General features: G+C 39.4%; 1 non-coding gene across 1 annotated transcript in view; it reads left to right on the top strand.

The window, feature by feature from the left end:
* The window catches only part of LOC102270211 (uncharacterized), a 162,024-nt gene that overhangs the window by 56,432 nt on the left and 91,238 nt on the right, over positions 1–14,354 (top strand). The gene's annotated exons all lie outside the window — the stretch shown is intronic.

Raw genomic sequence — 14,354 nt, 5'->3', positions numbered from 1 at the left:
AACGATCGTAGCGAAGAACAGAGCTAGTGGATGCAGTAGCTAGACTTTCCCTGAAACTCTGGCCATGATTATCCGGTCCCCAAATGCAGGCTGATGGTTCAAAAATGAGATGTTAACTTGCCCTGGCATGTAGTTACACAGTGATGGTGGTTTAGTTGCTAAGTCATGTCCAACTCTTGCGAACTCATGAACTGTAGACTTCCAGATTCCTCTGTCTATGGGATTCTCCAGGCAAGAATACTGGAATAGGTTGCCATTTCCTTCTCCATGGGATCTTCCTGACCCAGGAATTGAACCTGGGTCTCCTGGTGATTGCAGGCTGATTCTTTACCAATTGAACTGTGAGGGAAGCCCTGCTAATAAAATAACTTTCAATAGATAAGCCACCAGCCATTTAATCATGATTTAAATAAGCTTAATTGTGCTTTCATCAAACCATGCTTCACTTGAAGTCTTTGATAAAGCCTACAAGAACACTTTTTGGAATGTGCCATTTTTGAATAAAGTGCCCCTGTGAGAAGACCTCAGAAGCAATTCTTGCAGTTTTGGTAGATAAGTGTTGGAAGACATGGTCTATACCACTAATGGAGGTAGTGCCAAAGGCTGAGAGACTAAAATTCATATTTGTTTCCCTTCAGAAGGATAAAACAACTGGAAACTGTGCTGAGATGGTTTGGAGGGCAGGCATCATAATGTTATATGAATTCATTGCCACCTCCACCATTCCTGACTTTCCTGGTGGCTCAGACGGTAAAGTGTCTGCCTACAATGCCGGAGACCCGGGTTCTGTCCCTCGGTTGGGAAGATCCCCTGGAGAAGGAAATGGGAACCTGCTCCAGTATTCTTGCGCCTGGAAAATCCCATGGACGGAGGAGCCTGGTAGGCTACAGTCCATGGGGTCCCAAAGAGTCGGACACGACTGAGTGACTTCACTTTCACTTTCACTTTCCACCATTCCCTGTGTGACCTTGTGCAAATTATTGAACTCGTAGAAGCCTTAGTTTCTTTATTTTCATTTGCTTACTAAGTGACTATTAATGAAGATTCACTCTGTCTTAGAGACTATAATACAACTTGGGTATACCATGAATAATGAGAAACTATTGCCAGTGTCTTCATTGTAGCTTGACAAAGATTCTCTTCTTTATCAATCTTGAGTTAGGCTTCTCTGAGTTCTCTTGTCAAATGGACCTTGACTTCCCTACACCTCCCTTCTCTCGGCCTCCCCTCTACTTCATGTCTTTGGCCTTTCCAGGCATGTCTTAGCATAGAATTCTGCTAAGTCATCTCCCTACTTTTCATGTCTGATCACTGTTTATATTTGATCAAGTTTTTCATACCCCACTTTTAATATATAAGTCCTTGGCCTGACTTTTAACAAGAATCCCCTTAGTATCTCTTATTAGTAATTTTCCATCTACTGAGTACTTAACCCAGCTCCTTGGCTAAAATATCCATTTGTTGTATTTAGAGTTAAGCCCAATCTTTTCCCCATTGCCATAGGCGTATTACAGTAGGGATATTCAAGACTATACCTTGAATAATGCTTTCCTTACCATTTTGACAAGTGTCAAATAACTTTTCTTTAACAAGCTTTCAGAATACAGTTAATTATGGCACCATAGCACAAGCTGATTATGATTTTCAAATGAGATTGTAAAAGCACGCATATACATCCTGTTAATGAGGGTGAAAGAGAAGAGTGATGTGCATCCAGTTTCTGAAACTTACTCTGCTTCTGATGAAGGCTGTCACCAGTTTGGAGCCTATTAGTGTGTGCATATGTGTTAAGTGTTCACCTCTGAAAAGAATAATGTTGCAGAATCTGGGAACCAGGAAATCCTGGACAGAAAGTCCCTTGAATATCTCAGAAATCTCTTTCAAAGCAATGGCAGTCCTTTCTTCTTATGTAAACAAGATCTTTTAGGCAACTCTGATTTATACTGAAAAACGATTTAAAATGTCACTATGAAATTGAGATTTCTGCACAATTGCACTCATCTCACATGCTAGTAAAGTAATGCTCAAAATTCTCCAAACCAGGCTTCAGCAATACGTGAACTGTGAACTTCCAGATGTTCAAGCTGGTTTTAGAAAAGGCAGAGGAACCAGAGACCAAATTGCCAACATCCGCTGGATCATCGAAAAAGCAAGAGAGTTTCAGAAAAACATCTATTTCTGCTTTATTGACTATGCTAAAGCCTTTGACTGTGTGGATCACAATAAACTGTGGACAATTCTGAAAGAGATGGGAATACCAGACCACCTGACCTGCCTTTTGAGAAATTTGTATGCAGGTCAGGAAGCAACAGTTAGAACTGGACATGGAACAACAGACTGGTTCCAAATAGGAAAAGGAGTACATCAAGGCTGTATATTGTCACCCTGCTTATTTAACTTCTATGCAGAGTACATCATGAGAAACGCTGGGCTGGAAGAAGCACAAGCTGGAACCAAGATTGCTAGGAGAAATATCAGTACCCTCAGATATGCAGATGACACCACCCTTATGGCAGAAAGTGAAGAGGAACTCAAAAGCCTCTTGATGAAAGTGAAAGTGGAGAGTGAAAAAGTTGGCTTAAAACTCAACATTCAGAAAACGAAGATCATGGCATCTGGTCCCATCACTTCGTGGGAAATAGATGGGGAAACAGTGGAAACAGTGTCAGACTTTGGGTTTTTTGGGCTCCAAAATCACTGCAGATGGTGACTGCAGCTGTGAAATTAAAAGACACTTACCCCTTGGAAGAAAAGTTATGACCAACCTAGATAGTGTATTCAAAAGCAGAGACATTACTTTGCCAACAAAGGTCCATCTAGTCAAGGCTATGGTTTTTCCAGTGGTCATATATGGATGTGAGAGTTGGACTGTGAATAAAGCTGAGCACCAAAGAATTGATGCTTTTGAACTGTGGTGTTGGAGAAGACTCTTGAGAGTCCCTTGGACTGCAAGGAGATCCAACCAGTCCATTCTGAAGGAGATCAGCCCTGGGATTTCTTTGGAAGGAATGATGCTAAAGCTGAAACTCCAGTACTTTGGCCACTTCATGCGAAGAGTTGACTCATTGGAAAAGACTCTGATGCTGGGAAGGATTGGGGGCAGGAGGAGAAGGGGACGACAGAGGATGAGATGGCTGGATGGCATCACTGACTCGATGGACATGAGTCTGAGTGAACTCCAGGAGTTGGTGATGGACAGGGAGGCCTGGTGTGCTGTGATTCACAAAGAGTCAGACACGACTGAGCGACTGAACTGAACTAAACTGAAGGAATTCTAAAATGTTTTTAGCGTATATTAGAGGTGGAGGAGATAGAATCTTATGATTTATTTGAAAATTTACTTAAAAACTCAGCGTAGATAGCATATCCTTTCCATATTCTCTTGATATTTAACATTTTGAAGTCACTACTGTGCTTTGACTTTTAATTCTTGTAAGAACAATTTTATCAGATTACTAGTACCTGCTTTTCATAGCAGTTAGGAAGCACACATTTTTAAATTTTAACTTTTTATTTTGAAATAATTGTTGCAAGAATAGAACAAGTAACTTATTGTGTGCTCTTCACCTCAAGACTCTAATTTAAATTTTACCATCTGTGCCAACAGTGCCTTTGTTGATGATCCAATCAACAAAGATTGGATGATCCAATCAACAAAATGATCCAATCCAACAAGTTTTTATATTGTTAAGATGGCAGTGCTGTCTATCAAGCTGCCCTTTTTGGAAAATGGATGAGCTAATCCTAAAATTCTTATGGGAAATACAAGTTAGCTAAAAGAGTCTTCAAAAAGAAAAAAGGTGGAGGGTTCACACTAAACATTTTAAAATTTTACTGTAAGCTTATAGTAATCAAAACAGTGTTTAATAGAATTGGGAATTCAAAAATAACTTCTAATATGTATGCTTAATTGATTTTTGGACTAGAGTGACAAAACAATTCAGTGAAGAAAATAATCTTTTAAAAACTTTGGGACAACTGGATATTCACATACAAAACAAATGAGATTGGACCCCCACCTCATTTTGTGTTAAAAATCATAACATAAATTAACTTTAAATACATAAATGTGAGAGCTAAAACTATAGAATTCTTAGAAGAAAATATAGGTGTTCATCTTTGTGACCTTTGATTAGGTGATGGTTTTTTAGATATGACACTAAATTATAAGAAACAAAAGAGGAAATAGATAATTTGGATATCATAAAAATTAAAGACTTTTGCATTTAAAAGGAGAGACCACAGAATGGGAGAAAATAGTTGAAAATTATATATCTGATAAGGAAATAGTATCTAGAGTATATTTTAAAAAATTACATTTGCAGCTTACAATGACCAAATAATTTATTTAAAAACAAAGCAGAGGGTTTGAATAGATATTTTCCAAAACAAAACATGAAAATATGCTCATTGTCATTAGTTATTAGGTAAAGACAAATCAAAACCAAAAAGAGATACTATGTCCTATCCATTAAGATGACTAAAATTAAGAAAACAGACAGACAAGTTGTTGGTATGGATGTGAAAATGTTGGAACTCTCATACATTGCTGGTGGGAATATATTATAAAATGTTGTAGCTGCTTTGTGAAATAGTTTGGTAATTCCTCAAAAAGTTAAATGTAGAGTTACCATATGACTTAACAGTTCCATTCCTAGGTATTTTCCCAAGAGAATTAAAAACATATATCCACTAAAGACATTAATGTTCATAGCAGCTTTATACATAAAGGCCCCAAATTGGAAATAATCCAACTAGTCATCAACTGATGGATGATTAAATGCACTACATCTGTAGAATATAATATTATTCAGTAAAAAGGATAAGGTCCTGATACATGCTATACCATGGAATAATCTTATAGACAAAAGGTCACATACTTTATGATTCTGTTTTAGTATAATGTCAAGAATAGTGAATCTATAGAGAAAAGTCAGGTTAATGATTGCCAGGGGCTACAAAGATAGAGCTTCCTTCATAGCACCAACAAGATGGCAGAGTATTAGGATCGTGCGCTCATCTTCTCCTGTGAGAACTCCAAAACTGCAACTCGCTGCTGAACAGCCGTTGATGGGAGACTGTTGGATCCCACCAAAAAAAGATACCCCGTGTCCAAAGGCAAAGGAGAAGCCGCAACAAGATGATAGGAGGGGCGAAATCACATTTAGAATCAAACCCCATACCCATCAGAGTGTTCAGAAGGCTCAAACAAAACATGTGCACCAGGGCCTAGAGACCCCAGAGAGACTGCCTTTGAGTGTTTGAGTGTCTCCTGTGGCAGCACAGGTCAGCAGTGGCCTGTTGCAGGGATGGGACTCTGTGTGCAGCAGACCTGGGTCACCAAGTGTGTGGCATAAGCTCTCTTGGAGGAGGTCGCCATTAGCCCCACCATAGAGCCACAGAGCAGACGACCCACAAACTGCAGAACAATTATACCAAAGAAATTCTTGGACTGTTAAGAAACTTCTAGGACCCACAACAGATCTCCCAACCTGGGGATCTGGCAAAGGGACTGAGAACCCGCAAGGAATTTGACTTTGGAGGACAGTGGGAGACTGAGCCAGACTTGCCTGTGAGTGTCCAGGAGTCTCCAGTGGAGGTATGGGTCGACAGTTTGGCCTCAGGCCAAACAACAGGGAGGGGACACAGCCCATCAATAGAAAATTGGATTAAAATTTTACTGAGCACCCAGTTTCTCCCACAGTCTCTCCCATCAGAAAGCTTCCATAAGCCTCTTATCCTTATTCATCAGAGGGCAGACAGAATGGAAACCACAATCACAGAAAAACAACCAAACTGATCACATGGATCACAGCCTTGTCTAATTCAGTGAAACTATGAGCCATGCTATATGGGGCCACCCAAGATGGACAGGTCAAAGTGGAGAGTTCTGACAAAACGGGGTCCGCTGGAGAAGAGATTGGCAAACTACTTTAGTATTTTTGCCTTGAGAACACCATGAACAGTATGAAAAGGCAAAAGAATAAGCACTGAAAGAAAAGCTTCCAAGATGGAGAAGCCCTGTAAAGTCAGCAAAAACAACTGTGGCTCAGATCATGAACTCCTTATTGCAAAATTCAGACTTAAATTGAAGAAAGAAAGGAAAACCACTAGACTATTAAAGTGAAGTTGCTAAGTTGTGTCCTACTCTTTGCGACCCCATGGACTGTAGCACACCAGGGACTGTAGCACACACACACTCCCTCCATGGGATTCTCCAGGCAAGAGTACTGGAGTGGGTTGCCATTTCCTTCTCCAGGGGATCTTCCCGACCCAGGGATCAAACCCGGGTCTCCCACATTCCAGGCAGACGCTTTAACCTCTGAGCTACCAGGGAATCCCTCACAGTTATACAGTGGAAGTGACAAACAGATTCAAGGGATTAGATCTGATAGACAGAGTGCCTGAAGATCTATGGACAGAGATTCCTGACATTGTACAGGAGGCAGTGATCAAGACCATCCCCAAGAAAAAGAAATGCAAAAAGGCAAAATGGTTGTCTGAGGAGGCCTTACAAATAGCTGAGAAAAGAAGAGATATGAAAGGCAAAGGAGAAAAGCAAAGATACACCCATTTGAATGCAGAGTCCCAAAGAATAGCAAGGAGAGAAAAGAAAGCCTTCCTCAGTGATCAATGCAAAGAAATAGAGGAAAACAATAGAATGGGAAACACTAGAGATCTCTTGAAGAAAATTAAAGATACCAAGGGAACATTTCATGCAAAGATGGGCACAATAAAGGACAGAAATGGTATGAACCTAAGAGAAGCAGAAGATATTAAGAAGAGGTGGCACAATACACAGAAAAACTATACAAAAAAGATCTTCATGACCCAGATGACCACAATGGTATGATCACTCACCTAGAGCCAGACATCCTGGAGTCCCAAAGTCAAATGGGCCTTAGGAAGCATCTCTATGAACAAAGCTAGTGGAGGCGATGGAATTCCAGCTGACTATTTCAAATCCTAAAAAATGATGCTCTGAAAGTGCTGCACTCAATATGCCAGCAAATTTGGAAAACTTGGCAGTGGCCACAGGACTGGAAAAGGTCAGTTTTCAGTTGCCTTTCAGAAAGGCAATGCCAAAGAGTGCTCAAACTACTGCACAATTGCACTCACCTCTCACGCTAGCAAAGTAATGCTCAAAATTCTCCTATTGAGGCTTCAACCAGTATGTGAACTGAGAATTTCCAGATGTTCAAACTGGATTTCGAAAAGGCAGAGGAATCAGAGATCAAACTGCCAGCATCTATTGGATCATCGAAAAAACAAGAGAGTTCCAGAAAAACATCTCAGTTCAGTCACTCAGGTGTGTCCGACTCTTTGTGACCCCATGAATTGCAGCACGCCAGGCCTCCCTGTCCATCACCAAATCCTGGAGTTCACACAAACTCATGTCCATTGAGTCGGTGATGCCATCCAACCATCTCATCCTCTGTCGTCCCCTTCTCCTCCTGCCCCCAATCCCTCCCAGCAAAAGAGTCTTTTCCAATGAGTCAGCTCTTCGCACGAGGTGGCTAAAGTATTGAGTTTCAGCATCTACTTCTGCTTTATTGACTATACCAAGGCCTTTGACTGTATGGATCACAACAAACTCTGAAAAATTTAAAGAGATGGGAATACCAGACCACCTAACCTGCCTCCTGAGAAATCTGTATGCAGGTCAAGAAACAACAGTTAGAACTGGACATGGAATAATGCACTGGTTCCAAATCAGGAAAAGAGTACATCAAGGCTGTATTTTGTCACCCTGTTTACTTAACTTCTGGCAACCCACTCCAGTATTCTTGCCTGAGAAATCCTGTGTATAGAGTAGCCTAGGGCTACATTCCATGAGGTCACAAAGAGTCAGACTGAGCGACTAACGAGTAAGCGGCTAACAGTACCCTGGTTTTCAAGTATGTTAACTCATAACTATATCTGCTTGTTTTAGCTTGATAGTCATATAGGTTCAGACACATTCTAAAAGATCTGCATTTTTTTCTCCCATCTTCACATTACAATTTTGATGTTCTATTTTACATGTTCTTGTTTATCCTTTTGCTATTGATTATAGTTTTATAATTTAAAATTGCTTTTATAAAATTTTTGATGGTTTCCTAATCTACTGGGTTATGTAATAATCTTCAATCCTTTCATATATTTGCCTCTCCTGTTGTATTTTTTCCTTTCCTATAATTTTTTGTTTCTTCTCCATTTAGAGAAGACCTTTAAATACTTGCTGTTAGGTTTAGTACTGTTGTATTCTTTTAGTTTTTGCTTCTCTAAGAAATTTTTTATCTCTCTTTTGTTATAAATGATAATTTTACTGAATAGAGTATTCTAGGTTACAGATTTTTCCCTTTCAGCACTTCAATTGGTCATACCTCTCCCTTCTGGCCTACACATTTTCTGCAGAGAAATCAGCTGATAACCTTATGAAGCTTCCCTTGTAACTTACTCTTTGTTTTCCTCTTGGTGCCTTTAGAATTATCTCTCTGAGTTTTCCCACTTCAATTATGTTTTGGTGTGGGTCTGTTCATCTTGTTTGGGACCCTCTGATTCTTGTACCTGGATATCTGTTTTCTTTTAGGTTTGGAAAGTTTTCAACCATAATTTCTCCAAATATATTTTTGATACTCTCTTCTCCTTCTTCTGGAATCTTAATTTTACATAGGTTCACACACCTTTATATTATCCCATACATCTCATATGTTGCTTTTATTTTCTTTTTATTTGTTTTTCTGTCTGGTGCTCTGATGAAGTATTTCCATTATTCTGTCTTCCAGATCACTTATTTATTCTTCTATGTTAGTCTGATATTCATTCCTTTTATTTTGGTTTTTATCTTTGCAACTGACTTGTGTAATTATGATTGGTTCCTTTATAGTTTCTAGTTCCTTGTTACACTGATCTGCATTGTTATTGATAATCTTTCTTATTTTTTCATCATTTTTACTACCTCCTTTTTGAACTTGGGGTCTGGTAGACTTGAGAGGTCTGTTTAACCATTTGTTCTTTCAAGGGATTTCTCTATTCTTTTAATTGGAAATAGTTTCTCTACTTTTTCATGTTACTTAACGTTCGTTGTCTCCTTGAGTTTATGGGAAACAGTTATCTACTGTGGTCTTCAAGGGATGTTTTAATGTGGGACTATCCCTGTGTAGACTGTGTGAGTCTGGTGTTTTCAGTGCCAGGGCTGTTTTGGTATGGATGCCACCCCCTTCTTTCCTCAGCATGTGCTGGTTTTTATCTCCTTTATAAAAGGTGTGATGGTACAGTAACCAGAACCTGAACTGGATAATGGAAGGGGTCTCCTCTTTGCTCCATGGCTGTCACAGCCCTGTTGATGGTGATATCTCCTCCCCAGTTTTTAGAGTAGAAGCCCTGAGGGTCAGGTTCACTAAGGATCTGTTGCCTTTGTGTGTTCTGTCGCCAAGGAGGTGAACACTGAAGCGAGTGAGGCCCACGTGGTCAAAGTGAACTTATGGACTGCATTTGTGGTTCTGTCCAGATGCAACCAAAGTTTGTGTCCCTTTCTCCATTGTGTTTGTCCCAGACTACTGCTCGGCATTGTAGCTCCAGGAATGAAGATGGTTTTGCTTCTTCTTCGGACCTGGCATGCCTTTGTTTAGAGCTCCCCCAGGATCTCTTGACCCTAGATCTGGCTCCAAAATGTGGTATTAGTTGGGTGGAACTTGAGTGCTCCTGCCTAGAAAGGGACCTCTGAGTACTCCTTCCCAGGTGCTGGACACTGGGACCCACCCCTGATGTGCACATACATGATGTTGATTTGCCTCATCACTAACAATGCTAACTTTAATCACTTGAGTAAGCTGGTAATAACTTCCAGGTTATCCACTATTAAGTTACTCTTTTTAGTTTAAAAATTAATAAATATTTTGTAGTGATATTCCTTGAGATTATGCAAATATCATTTTTATTGCGGTTTTGCTCATGCTATTGTTTTAAGTGAGGCCATGTTCAAATGGGGCAAACTATATAAGTAAATGTGTGCAATCTTACATGTTTAAACTACACATTCTCCTTTTCTCTTCCTAGTATCAATTTCTAATGAACAGAAATGTTACCATTTCTCAAACCAAGAAAAATACATGAGCATTTACTGGTCATGAGTATTTAACATGGCAAGCGTATTCCAAAAGAATGTAGTATATATTTTTATGCCTTTGTAAGTGATGGAGAAGAATGGGGATACACATTATAATCATCCATTTTCACTTCTATAAGACTTTATAATTTACAAAACATGTTCACATGCATATCTCATCTGATTCTCACAATATATGTTAAACAGTAAAGGAAAAGATACTGCACACCTGGAGTACCTACCCACAGCTACACACCTGGTAAAAGTTCACGTTGGGGTAAACACACAGTCTTCTGTTTAAAGTTTCCTTGTGTTCTCCTGAGTTGCTTGGTGGAGTTTTATAATGAAGACAGTGATGATGAGGATGATAAAGACCTCAGTGACGCAAATGTTGACAAGTACAGAGAAGCGAGTAAAACTAAATAAAATTATGTCTTTGCCAAGGCCTAAACTTGAAATTTAAAATTTTTTAAATAAATTTAAAATAGGAAAAGCAGTATGTCAAGGCTGTATATTGTCACCCTGCTTACTTAACTTATATGCAGACTACATCATGAGAAATGCTGGGCTGGAGGAAGCACAAGCTGGAATCAAGATTGCCGGGAGAAATATCAAGAACCTCAGATATGCAGATGACACCACCCTTATGGCAGAAAGTGAAGAAGAACTAAAGAGCCTCTTGATGAACGTGAAAGAGGAGAGTGAAAAAGTTGGTTTAAAGTTCAACATTCAGAAAACTAAGATCATGGTATCTGGTCCCATCACTTCATGGCAAATAGATGGGGAAACAATGGAAACAGTGACAAAGTTTATTTTGGGGGGCTGCAAAATCACTGTAGATGGTGATTGCAGCCATGAAATTAAAAGACGCTTACTCCTTGGAGGGAAAGTTATGACCAACCTAGACAGCATATTAAAAAGCATATTAAAAACTTCCGCAAAGTTTCGTCTAGGCAAGGCTGTGGTTTTTCCACTGGTCATGTATGGATGTGAGAGTTGGACTATAAAGAAAGCTGAGCGCCGAAGAATTGATCCTTTTGAACTGTGGTGTTGGAGAAGACTCTTGAGAGTCCCTTGGACTGCAAGGAGATCCAACCAGTTCATCCTAAAGTAGATCAGTCCTGGGTGTTCATTGGAAGGACTGATGCTAAAGCTGAAACTGCAATACTTTGGCCACCTGATGCAAGAGCTGACTCATTTTAAAAGACCCTGATGCTGGGAGGGATTGAGGGCAGGAGGGGAAGGGGATGACAGAGGATGAGATGGTTGGATGGCATCACCAACTCAATGGACATGGGTTTGGGTAGACTCTGGCAGTTGGTGATGGACAGGGAGGCCTGGTGTGCTGCGGTTCATGGGGTCACAGAGTCGGGCACGACTGAGTGACTGAACTGAACTGATTTGACGTTTACATTTATGATTGGATGTCTGGCTTTCCTGAACCAGAGATAATCCAGAGCCCCAAGTATGGGGGCAAGACTGATCCATTCTTCCACAAAGTTTCCAAAGAACAAAGAGGTCCAGGTCATTGGCTTAAGGAAGTCAAGTGCATCGTGTCTTCACTGGTACAGGCAGAATAACTGTGGAACATGAAGAACCCATTTGCTTGCCCCACCTCTCAGGCAACTCTGTGAGACTGCTTGTAGACATGGTAGGAAACAAATAAGATTGTTAGGAAGGATACTATTGTCAGCTTTATAGCCACAAACTAATAACCAAAAGGAGATCCAGACTGAGACATGCAGTGAGTTGCTGCTGCTGCTAAGTTGCTTCAGTTGTGTCCAACTCTGTGCTATCCCATAGACAGCAGCCCACCAGACTCCCCCATCCCTGGGATTCTTCAGGCAAGAACACTGGAGTGGGTTGCCATTTCCTTCTCCAATGCATGAAAGTGAAAAGTGAAAGTGAAGTCACTCAGTCATATCCGACTAGTAGTGACCCCTTGGACTACATCCCACGAAGCTCCTCTGTCTATGGGATTTTCCAGGCAAGAGTACTGGAGTGGGGTGCCATTGGGCAAACTCAATTAAGCCTCAATAGAAGCAGCTTGTCACAGAGGCACAGAACTGGTTTGAAATCATTTAACTCAAAGCAACTGGATCAAAACAACAGTTCAGGCTGAAAAATTATTTTGTTATAAATGATTATGACAAAACATTTATAACAAGTGTTATAAATTCCTTAGCCATGTTTTATTTTTTCTGTTAGTTTGTGGTTTAGCTTTTTACTTTAATTCAGTTTTAGCCTTTCATTACTTGGGGAAACCAACAACAGGAACTGATTTGTCATAGTGTAAATAGTCAACAATAAGATACTAAATGAAACAATCTACATGTTTATTAACTGAAAATGAGTTAACTCACTATATTTTTGTACATATTGACTTTCAAACACAGTTCTTAAGGTCAGGTTACTGGGGCCACCAGTCATGACCTGGTCATCTATAAAGAGAGTCACATGTGAACATACACCTATGTAGTTACTAGCATACAGTGAGATTGTAGTTTCCCATGACGTAATCACACATACGCAGAGTGCAACATGCATATAAACATAGGCATTTCAGTTCAATCGATGAATAGAAGTAAGACCCAGAGACAGCAAAACATTAGGATTACAGTTTTTAAAGTTTAGGACTGAGTTCGGTGTTGGTTCTCAGATTCATTTATATGAAATGAATTGCATGAAGATTAATGTTAAAGATTTGTTTTGAATTTTGATTTAAATGATAGAATAAAGAGTTGGCCTTTGAAGGGAGTGGTTAAGCCTTATGCTATAGAGCAGTTGTGAAAGGTAAAAATTGGGATTTAGATGTAAGGTGAATTTTGGGTTTATATGAAATTAGAATTTATTTTTAAATGTTGAGGTGTAAGCTATCAATTAGGCTATAAGCCTAGATAAGGATTTGACTGTAGAATAATATACGTGGTAGACATTTTGGAAGTGAGTCCCCAGGTCTCTTCATTTTGAGACAAATGTCTAATAACTTAAAATTTCCCCAAGTGTTTATACGGGCATATGTGCTTATCTGACGATTGCTACAAAGGGATGTATAGTCAGACCTTGAGATATGGAGGCTGGAAGGCTTTGAATAAATAAAAGATGCTTATAGAAACTATAGAAAGTGAGGAAAAGGTAATGAATTTAAGGAAAAGTTAGGAAAAGTTTGCAATAAGAGATAACAGGGAAGGACTATATAGAAAAAGAAAAAAATAGTATAGAGAAAAGGAAAACTATTTGAGAGAGAGGAAAAGGGAAATGAAAAGAAAGGAGAAATGATGAGGTTTTGTTTTTATTCACTACTCAGCATTTCTGGACCAGGGTTTCTTCTCTTTTGTGCATTTAGACACTGGTTCTTCATGTTTACAATTTGGTTGAGAAGGTGTGTCACGAAGATCAAAGACTGAGAAATATTAGATTTGAATTAAGCACTATGAACTATCTAGGATTATGGATAAATTAGGCATTTAACATTAGAATTAGGGGATTGAGAATCTAAAATCATGGGTCAGGATTTATTAATATGGAATAGCTGATGTTTGTGGCACAATTAGATTGATAGTTAAAATGATAAAGATGGTTCAGAGCTGTGTTAAATTTGAAGTAGGATTTGCAACTGTTCCTTCCTCTCTGAGTAGAATCACACAGCATCCTTGTTAAAACAGACTGGTATGTCAAGTAAAGAAGACTCAATTAGGAATTAGAGTTTCATTAGAACAATTAGGAAATTAATTGCCGAAATAGGGTCCCTATTGCAAATTAAAAATTTTTGTCAATTTATTTTAAACATATACTTTTTAAAAACCTTAGGAATAAGTTAGATTGTTTAAGCTATGTCAGAGAGTTCAGTGGTTTATTTTGATAATTTTTGCTATAAAATGTGTTTATGAAATAAATTTGTAGTTGTGAAGCCATGTCATTCCTGAAAATATTTATGACTGTGCTATAGGCATTACAAAGGGCTTCCTTGGTGGCTCAGTGGTAAAGAATCCACCTGCCAGTGCAAGAGATGTGAGGTTGATCCCTGGTCTGGGAAGATCTCCTGGAGAAGGAAATGGCAGCCCACTCCAGTATTCTCGCCTGGGGAACCCCATGGGCAGAGAAGACTGGTGGGGTGTAGTCCATGGGGACACAAAGATTCGGACTTGACTCAGTGACTGAACAACCACAGTAGGCATTGCACATATGTTGCTCCTTATGTTCCATTTAAAGTAGGTTTTTATCTTTTGATCTATTGAAGTTACTAGGTAGATAGTAGTTCTGC

The sequence above is a fragment of the Bos mutus genome, chromosome 7 (genome assembly GCF_027580195.1).
Source record: "Bos mutus isolate GX-2022 chromosome 7, NWIPB_WYAK_1.1, whole genome shotgun sequence".
Lineage (NCBI taxonomy): Eukaryota > Metazoa > Chordata > Mammalia > Artiodactyla > Bovidae > Bos > Bos mutus.
This window is presented reverse-complemented; position numbering and strand designations above follow the sequence as displayed.